This window comes from Canis lupus, chromosome 32 (genome assembly GCF_011100685.1).
Source record: "Canis lupus familiaris isolate Mischka breed German Shepherd chromosome 32, alternate assembly UU_Cfam_GSD_1.0, whole genome shotgun sequence".
Lineage (NCBI taxonomy): Eukaryota > Metazoa > Chordata > Mammalia > Carnivora > Canidae > Canis > Canis lupus.
Window position 1 is genome coordinate 31,918,236 of NC_049253.1, and position 9,911 is coordinate 31,928,146.

General features: G+C 35.6%; 1 pseudogene; it reads left to right on the top strand.

Annotated features, from left to right (window-relative positions):
• Positions 1 to 1,605: 1,605 nt before the first annotated feature.
• On the top strand, positions 1,606 to 2,129 carry LOC111093592 (annotated as a pseudogene).
• Positions 2,130 to 9,911: the final 7,782 nt, after the last annotated feature.

Consider the following 9,911-nt stretch of genomic DNA (forward strand, 5'->3'; position numbering starts at 1 on the left):
AAATGTAGGTATTGGAAAGGAACTTCTAGAATAGTGGAGTGTAGAGCTAGCTAAGTTCTTTTCTCAAAAATCAGTGATAGAACTGGACGAAGCTTTCAAAAACAACCATTTAAGCACTCTAGATAGCAGACAACAAATTTAGAAACATTTATTCAAGAAAAACAGCTAAATCTTAAGTAATAGTGGGGTTTTAGCTCTTTAGCTTTATTGGCATAGAAGTCTACCGGGGTAGGATAAAGTGTAAGAACTACTTGAGGGGGCTGACTAGATTTGGAGCAGGTGCATGCACATTGTAAATATCAGCAATCTCAATGGCAATCAGAAAATTCCAGCTTCACGGCTAGCTTGAGGTTGTCATTGTGTTGAATGGGGGTAAGCAACAAACCAGCACACTGGCTAGAAATTCAGTAGGAAGATCTGGGTAAATGAAGTAGTCATAGTTGAGCCTTGATAAGCTTTCACATATCCCTGATAGGGTTTTTTTTTTTAAGATTTTATTTATTTATTCATGAGACACACACACACACACAGAGAGAGAGAGAGAGAGAGAGAGAGAGGCAGAGACACAGGCAGAGGGAGAAGCAGGCTCCATGCAGGGAGCCTAATGCAGGACTCGATCCTGGGACTCCAGGATCACACCCTGGTCTGAAGGCAGGTGCTAAACTGCTGAGCCACCCAGGGATTCCCTCCCTAATGGTTTTGAAGGATGCATGCTAGGAAAAAGCTATGCATATTCCCAAACGAGACTAGAGAGGGCCCATTTATGTAGGATCAATGTAAGGCCTGGAGAATGCTCAGGGAAGACATCTGAAGATCCAGTGGAAAGCAAAAGCAGGATAAGCTGACTAAACTTTGAAGGTAATTTCTATCTTTTCATGAATGAATCTCTTTTCATGCCTTGCTATAAATTTTTTCCAGCTTTGTCAAGGCATAATTGACAAATAAAAATTGTACAAAGTATGTTTTCTGACTGAGTGTTCTTAAAAGTAATCAATTGACAGATATTTTGGAAGTGTAGGAATCAATTAGGAAATCAATTAGGAAAAATTATTTTTTTTAAATTTTTATTTATTTATGATAGTCACACACAGAGAGAGAGAGAGGCAAAGACACAGGCAGAGGGAGAAGCAGGCTCCATGCACCGGGAGCCCGACGTGGGATTCGATCCCGGGTCTCCAGGATCGCGCCCTGGGCCAAAGGCAGGTGCTAAACCGCTGCGCCACCCAGGAATCCCGAAAAATTATTTTTTTTCAAGAGTTGTCTTTTTAAAATTTAATTTTGTTTATTTATTCGTTCATGAGAGACACAGAGAGAGAGACAGAGACACAGAGACACAGGCAGAAGGAGAAGCAGGCTCCATGCAGGGAGCCAGACGCAGGACTCGATCTCGGGTCTCCAGGATCACACCCTGGCTGAAGGCGACACCAAACCACTGAGGCACCCGGGCTGCCTGAAAAATTAAAAAAGAAACACATCTAGGTGTTCAAAATGGAGGCATCAGCTTCAGGAAGATGGCAGCTCCACTGTAGCAGCATCACTCATGCCAACTAGAGCTGCCTTGGGTGACTTTTGTGATGGTGCTAAGAAGACATCTGGCAGATTTGTATGACTTCTATGGAGTGGAACACCCAGGTGGTAAATGGGTCCTCGGTGCTTGGCCCTGCAGGCCTGGGGCCTGAGGACCTGCCATCCAGCCCACAGCTGCAGTCTGTGCCTACAGCCCATGGGACCTGTTGTGGTTTTTCTGGGCTGTGATATTCTCCAGAGTAACAAGTAACGTGGCTTGGGAAGCTCCTGTCCTGGTTGGCATTAAAGTTTTGTTCAAACATGGCACTTAAAAACTTTTTATTCTATACTTTCTATGGGATTCCCATTGGTTTTCATTTGTGTACTACCCATGCTGCCCTGGCTGCCTTGAGAGATCACTTCTGCCTCTCCAGTGACAAAATGGTGTGCTATCTCTTAAAAACAAAGGCTACAGCGAATACGTATGAGATGGATATTCACAACTTCTCTCTACCAGAAAATATTGCAGAGCTCAAAGAGAAGGTAATGTTAGTTATCACTTAAATTCACTGATGAAGATTCTGAAGGAAGTAACTCCTGATCAGCCCAAGCCAGAAAACTGATCCAGAATCAAAGCTTAAGTATCAGGGTCAGGCCTTATTGCTATTTTCAACAACAGGTGCTGTTTGATCAATTCTCAAGAAAGATTGGCTTCAAGAATGGATAAGAAATGTGGTTTATTATGATTACCTCTAGGCTAATTTCCTAAATGATTTATGAAGCTGTTTCTAGAAGATGAGAAGCTAAGGAGCCTTCTGTCCAGTTTTTATAGCTGTTTTCCTTAAGAACTATTCTGGCTTGTCATCTTCATACTTATTTCTGAAAGTATCTTTTGACTGTAAATTTAGGTCAAGAGGCCTATGTCCCATGAATGCTCTAATACAACGATGCATGTTTGTTATGTATTTAATGTTGAAAAAAAAAAAGAAACACATCTAAATAACTCATGGGTCAAAGAAGAAATCACAAGGGAAATTAGGAAATAATCTGAATTGATTGAAATTGAAACATAATTATGGTATAGCTAACAGAGTATTCAGAGGAAATTTTATAGTCTTAAACACATATACTGGTAAAGAAGAAAGATTACAAAGAATAACTTCAGGGATTAGAAAAGAACAGAGCCAACTAAATCCAAAGCACGTTGAAGGAAGGAAATAAAATGTTTATCAAAAACTGGAAAACAGAAAAACAATAGAAGAAATCAATGAAACCGAAAGTTGGTTCTTTGATAAGATAAAAAAAAATTGCCAAACCTTTATCAAGACTGAGCAAGCAAAAAAGAGGGAAGACTCAAGGAAGTCAGGAATAAAAGAAGGGACATTACTACCATCCTCAGAGAAATGAAAAGGATTCAAAAGAAAATACTGTGAACAACTTTATACTATTAGATTAGAAAACATAGATAAAATGATCAAATTCTTAGAAACAAATTACCAAAAGTGCATATGAAAATATAGAAACTTTGAATAGATTTATAAAAAAATGAGGAAATTGAGTAATACTTAAAAGCATTCCCACAAAGAAAGTCCAGGTTCAGGTAGCTTCACAGATTACTTTTATCAAATATATAAATAATAAATAATACCAACCATTACCTAGCTTTTCCAGAAGATAGATGGGGAGGAAACACTTCCCAACTCATTCTATGAAATGAGAATTATTCTGTTTTCAAAGCCAGACAAAGATATTACAAGGAAAAAAATATAGACCATCATGTTTCATGAATGTAGATGCAAAAATTCTCAAGAAAATTTTAAGAAACTGAATACAGCAATGTATATAAAGGATCATATACCATAACCAAGTGAAATTTATTCCAGAAATGCACATCCCAAAATCAATTTTAGTGTAATTTACCATATCAATACAATAGAGGACAAAAGTGACATAATCATTTCAATAGGAGCAAAAAAAGAATTAGACAAAATTGAATATCCATTCATGATAAAAACTCTTAAACTAGGAATAGAAAGGAACTTTGTCAATCTGATAAAGGGCATTTATACAAAGTATACAGGTAACATCATACTTAATAATGAAAGACTGGGTGCATTTCTTCTAAGATCAGGAATAAGACAAGCATGTCTGTTCTCACTACTTTTATTCAAAATTATGCTAGATATTCTATCCAGTAAAGTCAGACAGAATACATAAAAGGCATCCTAGACTGGAAAGGAAGAAATAAAACTTTCTTTATTCAGAATGACATAATCCTGTATGTTTAAAATCCTATGCATGTACAAAGAAACCTATTACATGGTAAGGTGGAGTTGATCAATTAGGACAGTTAGACAAACTGAAAGTAAAAATCAAGAGTCTTTTTTTTTTTTTTTTTTTTAACTAACTGTGACCTAGCATGCAAGAGGCAAAATGAGGCACTTGCTCTCAGTATTCCATTCTTTTTCATGGAATGGCCCTGGACAGGGGTCAGGTGGATGCAGTACAGATGGATGCTGCCTCTTTATGGACCTATGGCTGGAGGGAAAGGAGAAAATAAGGTAAAAGTCTAGAAGTGGAAAGGTACTATGTCAAAATGGAGTAAAGTGCCTTAGTCAAGGTCTCTGATAAGGTCTCAGAAGAGGTACAGGGAAAATGCCTCATTCTAGGACCTCCAATAAGGATACTTCTGAATGGAGGTGCCTTGGTTGGGAACACAGATAATGCATATGAATGTGGCTGGCTCAGATTGGGGAACTGAGTTTTTGCCTGGAGGATTGAGAAGACTGCATTGCACTGGCTGTATACCAAGGCTGGTATGAGAAGGGAGGCTGCCCTCCCTGATGCCTGTAAGACAAAGTCTGTATCTGTTTATGGTTAGGACTGAAGGATCACACACAAGATTTTGATTTTGCAGTCAGAATCCTCAGAACTACAATTAAGAAATGAGTTCAGCCAGATTATTTGATATAAGATCAATAAATAAAACTCAATTGTATTTCTATGTAGTAGTAATGAATCCTCCAAAAATTAAGGAAATAATTACATTAAAAATAACATCAAGAATAATAAAATACTTAGGGATAAATTTAATTTAAAAAAGTGCAGATGTGTAAGCTAAAAACTATGAAACATAGCTGAGAAAAATTTTAGAGGATCCAAATAAATTATGAAATATCCCATGCTCATGGAGTAGGACTCAATAATGTTAAGATGGCAATTACCCCTACATTGACATATAAATTCAGATAAAAAAAAGTAGGCCCTTTTTTTTTTGCAGGAAATGACCTGAAAATTCATATAGAAATGTAAAGATACACAATAGCCAAAACATTTTTGAAAGAGAACAAAGTTAGAGGACTTACACTTCCCAATTTGAAAATTTACTACAAGGCTTAGTAATAAAAATTGTGTGGTACTGGCATAAGACTAGACTTATCAATGGAACAGATTTGAAAGTCCAGAAATAAATCCTTACATTTATGGTCAATTGATTTTTGACAAAAGTACTAAGCCAATTTAGTGGATTAAAGGATAGTCTTTTCAACAAATGACTGAAGCAGTTGGATGTCTACAAGCGAAAAGTGAAAAAGATAAACTTAGAATCTTACCTCCCCCCACACAAAAAAATCAACTCAAACTGGATCTTAGGATTAAATGTAAAAATTAAATTACAAGACTGTTAATGAACACATAGGAGAATATCTTTGTGATCCTGGGTTGACAGTGAGTTTCCAGATATAGCAACAAAGCATAATTCATAAAAGAAAAATTTCAATAATTGGATTTATCATAATTAAAATATTTTGTGCATCAAAAAGGAGCTGTTAAGAAAATACAAAGGCAAGGCACAGACTAGATAGACAATGTTTTGCAAAGCACATTTTTAAAAAAGATTTATTTATTTTATTCAGAGAGAGAGACTCAGGCAGAGACAGAAGCAGGCTCCACGCAGGGAGCCCGACACAGGACTCCATCCCGGGTCTCCAGGATCACACTCCAGGCTGCAGGCGGCACCAAACTGCTGTGCCACCGGGGCTGCCCGCAAAGCACATATTTGATAAAAGACACTCATATCTAGAACATATAAATGAATTACAGGTGACAAAACTATAATTAAAAGATACTAAATACTTGAAAAGCTTTTTCACTAAAGAAGGCATATAGATAGCTAATAAGCACATGAAAAGATGTTCAATATCAATAGTTATAGAAATGCAAATCAAGACTCTTATGAATACCACATCTATTAGATCCACTAGAATAACTATGGTCAAAAAGAGACAATATCAAGTGTTGGTGAGGATGTGGAGAAATTAGAATCCTCACACATTGCTGGTGGGAATACATGATGGTACAGCCACTTTGAAAAATAGTTGGGCAGTTTCCTGAAAAGTTAAACATTAATTTATCATACAACCCTTAATTCTACTCATAGGTAACTACCCAAGAGAAATGAAAACATCTATCCACACAAAGACTTTTACATGAATATTCATGGCAACATTAATTATAATAGTCTATTTGGAAACAATCCAAAAGTCCAACAACTGGTGAATACATGAGCAAAAGTGGCATATCAATTGACATTGTATTTAGTAATAAGAAGGAACCAACTATTGATACACAATGCAACATAAATAAGCATCAAAAATATTATGCTGAATGAAAAAAGACACCAAGGACTGTATATTGCATGATTCTATTTGTATGAAAAGCCCAGAAAAGGCAAAGATAGTAAGCAGATTATTGGTTACCTGAAGCTGGGCATGAGAATGGGAATTGAGTGCAAACTGCCCCAAGGATATTATTGAGATGATCAAAATGTTCTAGAACCAGATTTTGATGATGGTTGCACAATTCTGTAAGTTTACTAAAAATCATTATATACTTAAAAGAGAAAAAATAGGTATTGATCATGCGAGGACATGAAAGGCAGAAGAATAAAGAACTATAAGGAATAGTATTTATAAAGGCTAAGAGGCAAGAAAGTACTTTGTTAAGTTTGAGGCACTAAAATACAATATTGAAACTTTACTGTGGGTGACCAGAAGCCTTACCAATGACATAAACATTTGATTAACACATATTTTATATATTATACTGTATTCTTACAATAAAGCAAGCTAGAGAAAAGAACATGTTATTTAAAAAAATAATAAGGAAGAGAAAATACATTTACAGTACTATACTGTATTGAAAAAAATCTGCATATTAGTGGACCCAATCAATTCAAACCCACTTTATTCAAAGGTCAACTGTAGTTATGTTTTACAGTACAACTTAGAGAAAGAACATGATTGTAATAATTTTTTAAGTAAATGTGTTAAGAGCAATTAAATATAAAAGCTCAAACTCCAGGTTTATTGTGATTTTACAACTTTAAAAAATGAAAAAAAAACCATATTTCTTTTCATTGATATGAATAAAAGAGTTCCAAAAAAGTGAAATTAAAAATTTAAGTTTCAGTTCATATTTTATTGTTATTAAAGATAAGTATCTCTATTGGTTTAGCTGTTGACTATTAATCCAAAGCATAATATTCACAAGAAGTAAACACTTTCTTGTGTTGAAAAACTGAATTCTCATATTTCAAAGAGGATTAAAATGTTCTAAAGACCGGCTCAACTGAAAATATCTACTTGTTCGACATTGATGACAGTGGCTGGTAACTTCGTCAAAAGAAAAGAATTACCATATATGTAATATTAAATAATATATATATATATTACTTGACATGTCAGTAGCAAATAAAGCAGAGCATGTTTGTCACATGAAAACCTGGTTGAATTTAGATTTGGGGTATGTTTCTAACTTTTGGTTCTTGAAGACTTAAAATTGTGAATAAAATTTATATAGAGCTTAACAATTTTTATTTTCGACCTAGTTTTACTTTCACTGTGAATTTTTAAGTGTAAATTTCATTTCACTATTAAAAGAGAAAAGGAAATAGGCAGCATACTGATCGTTAGTGAAAGAGAAGAGGACTATGTGAAGATATAAATCCTGACATCAAGATACAGAATCTATTGTCCTTCCCTCTCCTTCTCATCAAACCCGACCCCCTTCCATAAAGCACTGCTGTCACCTGACTGGTGGTTGTCAGATTTCCCCTAAGTCAACTTTCATCCTCAACTCCATCTTGGCTTTTCTCTCACCTATGATCCTTTGTCTCTCTAGAGTAAAGACACCCAGGCTGAATAAAAGCAACAGGGTGATTGTGTGATGGGGACCAGTGGTTCCCAGACACTGGGTTAAGAGGCCACCAAATTGATTTCACTTGAGAGCAAATTCAGATCTGAACCCAGTTTTTCAGAGGTGAAAAAGATCTATTGATTTTCGTCACAGTCAGTTTAAAACTGAAATGATCGCCATTTTAACTGTGTCGGACTTAAGGAGCTATTGGAAATGAGTATCATTGCCACTGGAAGCTGTTTTTCTTTCAACTGAATTCTATATTGTACATCTTAGATGAAAAATAAAGTAATAAGACAATGAAAAGTTGGGAAATTCTGTGGTGGCTGTTATTTACCTCTCCAGGTAAATGAAGCAGGGCAGGGAGGGAGAACAGTTAGTTTGCAGAAATATCTATAACCTGAGTCCTCCCTCAGTGGAAACAAGTCACCCAAACCCCTGGCAGACCAGATTATGAGATCTAACTCATTTCTGGACACCTCTGAACCATGTTAGGTTGTTGAGGGTCTGTGAAAAGAAAGAGCTCTCCCAGGATTTATTGAAGAAACATTTCTGAGAATTTGTAGGTTTTAGAGAATTTCTTTGCAGAATTTCATTTGGAGCTCAATACTGAAATTTAAACAACCATGCCAAGTGAGTATACACAAATATTAGACTGTTTCTGGAAAGTGTAAATAGTATTATGATATTTTTGAATGAATCTAAATTTCATTCACAAAAAATACATTTCTATGTTAGCCCTTCCTCAGGACTTGTCAGGGTAAAAATGACTTGATAGCTCTTCAGTTGGTTGGCATTCACAATTGGCCATCCTTAGCTTCACTACTTGAGAAGGTTTTTTAGGTTGTTTCCTAGAGATTTAAATTTTCATAAAGTCATTTTTTTACCTAGAGAAAATATTTATTGCCTTGGTGATTTGTAAGTAAACAAATAGAATCAACCACTTTCCTAAAAAAAAAAATTGAGTTCTATTTCCCATAGTATTCCAATATTATGCCATTTTGGTAACTTTGTAACACCCTTTTATCCAAGCAATGAATCTGTTCTGTCAATTAGAAGCAGATGATTTTTTTTTTGTTGCTAGAAGCTCCCCTTTCTGCTCATCCCCTTCTTTTTCTCTCCTTTTTAAAGCATTGTCATCATTACCACCATTGTTTCTTCATCACTGTACATTTTTGAGTCCTCACTTTATAAAAGATATTTGTATATTTGTGTGTATATGAGTGTATGTGCACTATATGTGTTACATTAAAATATATATACAATACTGCCATCAGTGTGATCATAATATGGGTGGTAGTTGCAGTGGTAGTGGGCAGAGGGAAGGGAAATAAAATCCATTACAGTCCTTTTATCCATCAGACTTTGTTAGGTGTTTTGTTTATGATATCTCAATCTTCACAACAAAAATGTGCATTATAATTGCTCTTATATTACTGAAAAAGAAATAGCAAATCAAAGAGTCTAGGAAACTTTTTTGAGGTGACAGCTAGTAAGTGGATTGCCAGAAAGTCTTTTTAGTAAGGCTTGCTCTTCCTCAAAACTATGCTGCTCCCAGATATACCTGTAAGGCAGTTTGAGTACACATGATGGTTCAGTTCTGACATTAAAGGACATACCCACCTGGCAGAGTAAAGATGTTTATAGATCAGCACTGCTTCACATTACAGCAGCTTCATCACAGCAGTGTATACATCACTGGGTTGTGGTTGAGTGCTCTCATGGAGAAAGTCTACAATTGAATTTTGTCAACCAAAAGTTATAGTTTGAGCTGTCTGGTAAATAGATATGTTACTGAAACTGTATAAATTAAGACAGAGCTTAGCAGCTAAATTTATCCAGAAGTTACAAAAGCATTCCCAGAGTAAATTAACAAGCATTAAAAATGTCAAAGCCCATCTAAAGTTCTTTATCAATGGCTTAAAAGGCATTCTTTGATCATTTGAACAGCATAATATATCTTATTCCCTTATGTACTACTTTCAGTTTATGGTTAGATTCTTGTTACTCTAAATGGGCACAGAGCCTTTTGTAGTAATTTTCTACATGAGTAGAGTGAAGAGGGAAGAATTCAAATCAGATTTTTTAGAGAATGATCAGGAAAAGGATAGGTTGTGCCAAACCAAACATTAAAACCCTTTGGATAAAAGGCTGGAGAGCCATGGCATGGTAGAGTCCAGGAAAATTCATCTGGTTCTTCCTTGAATAAA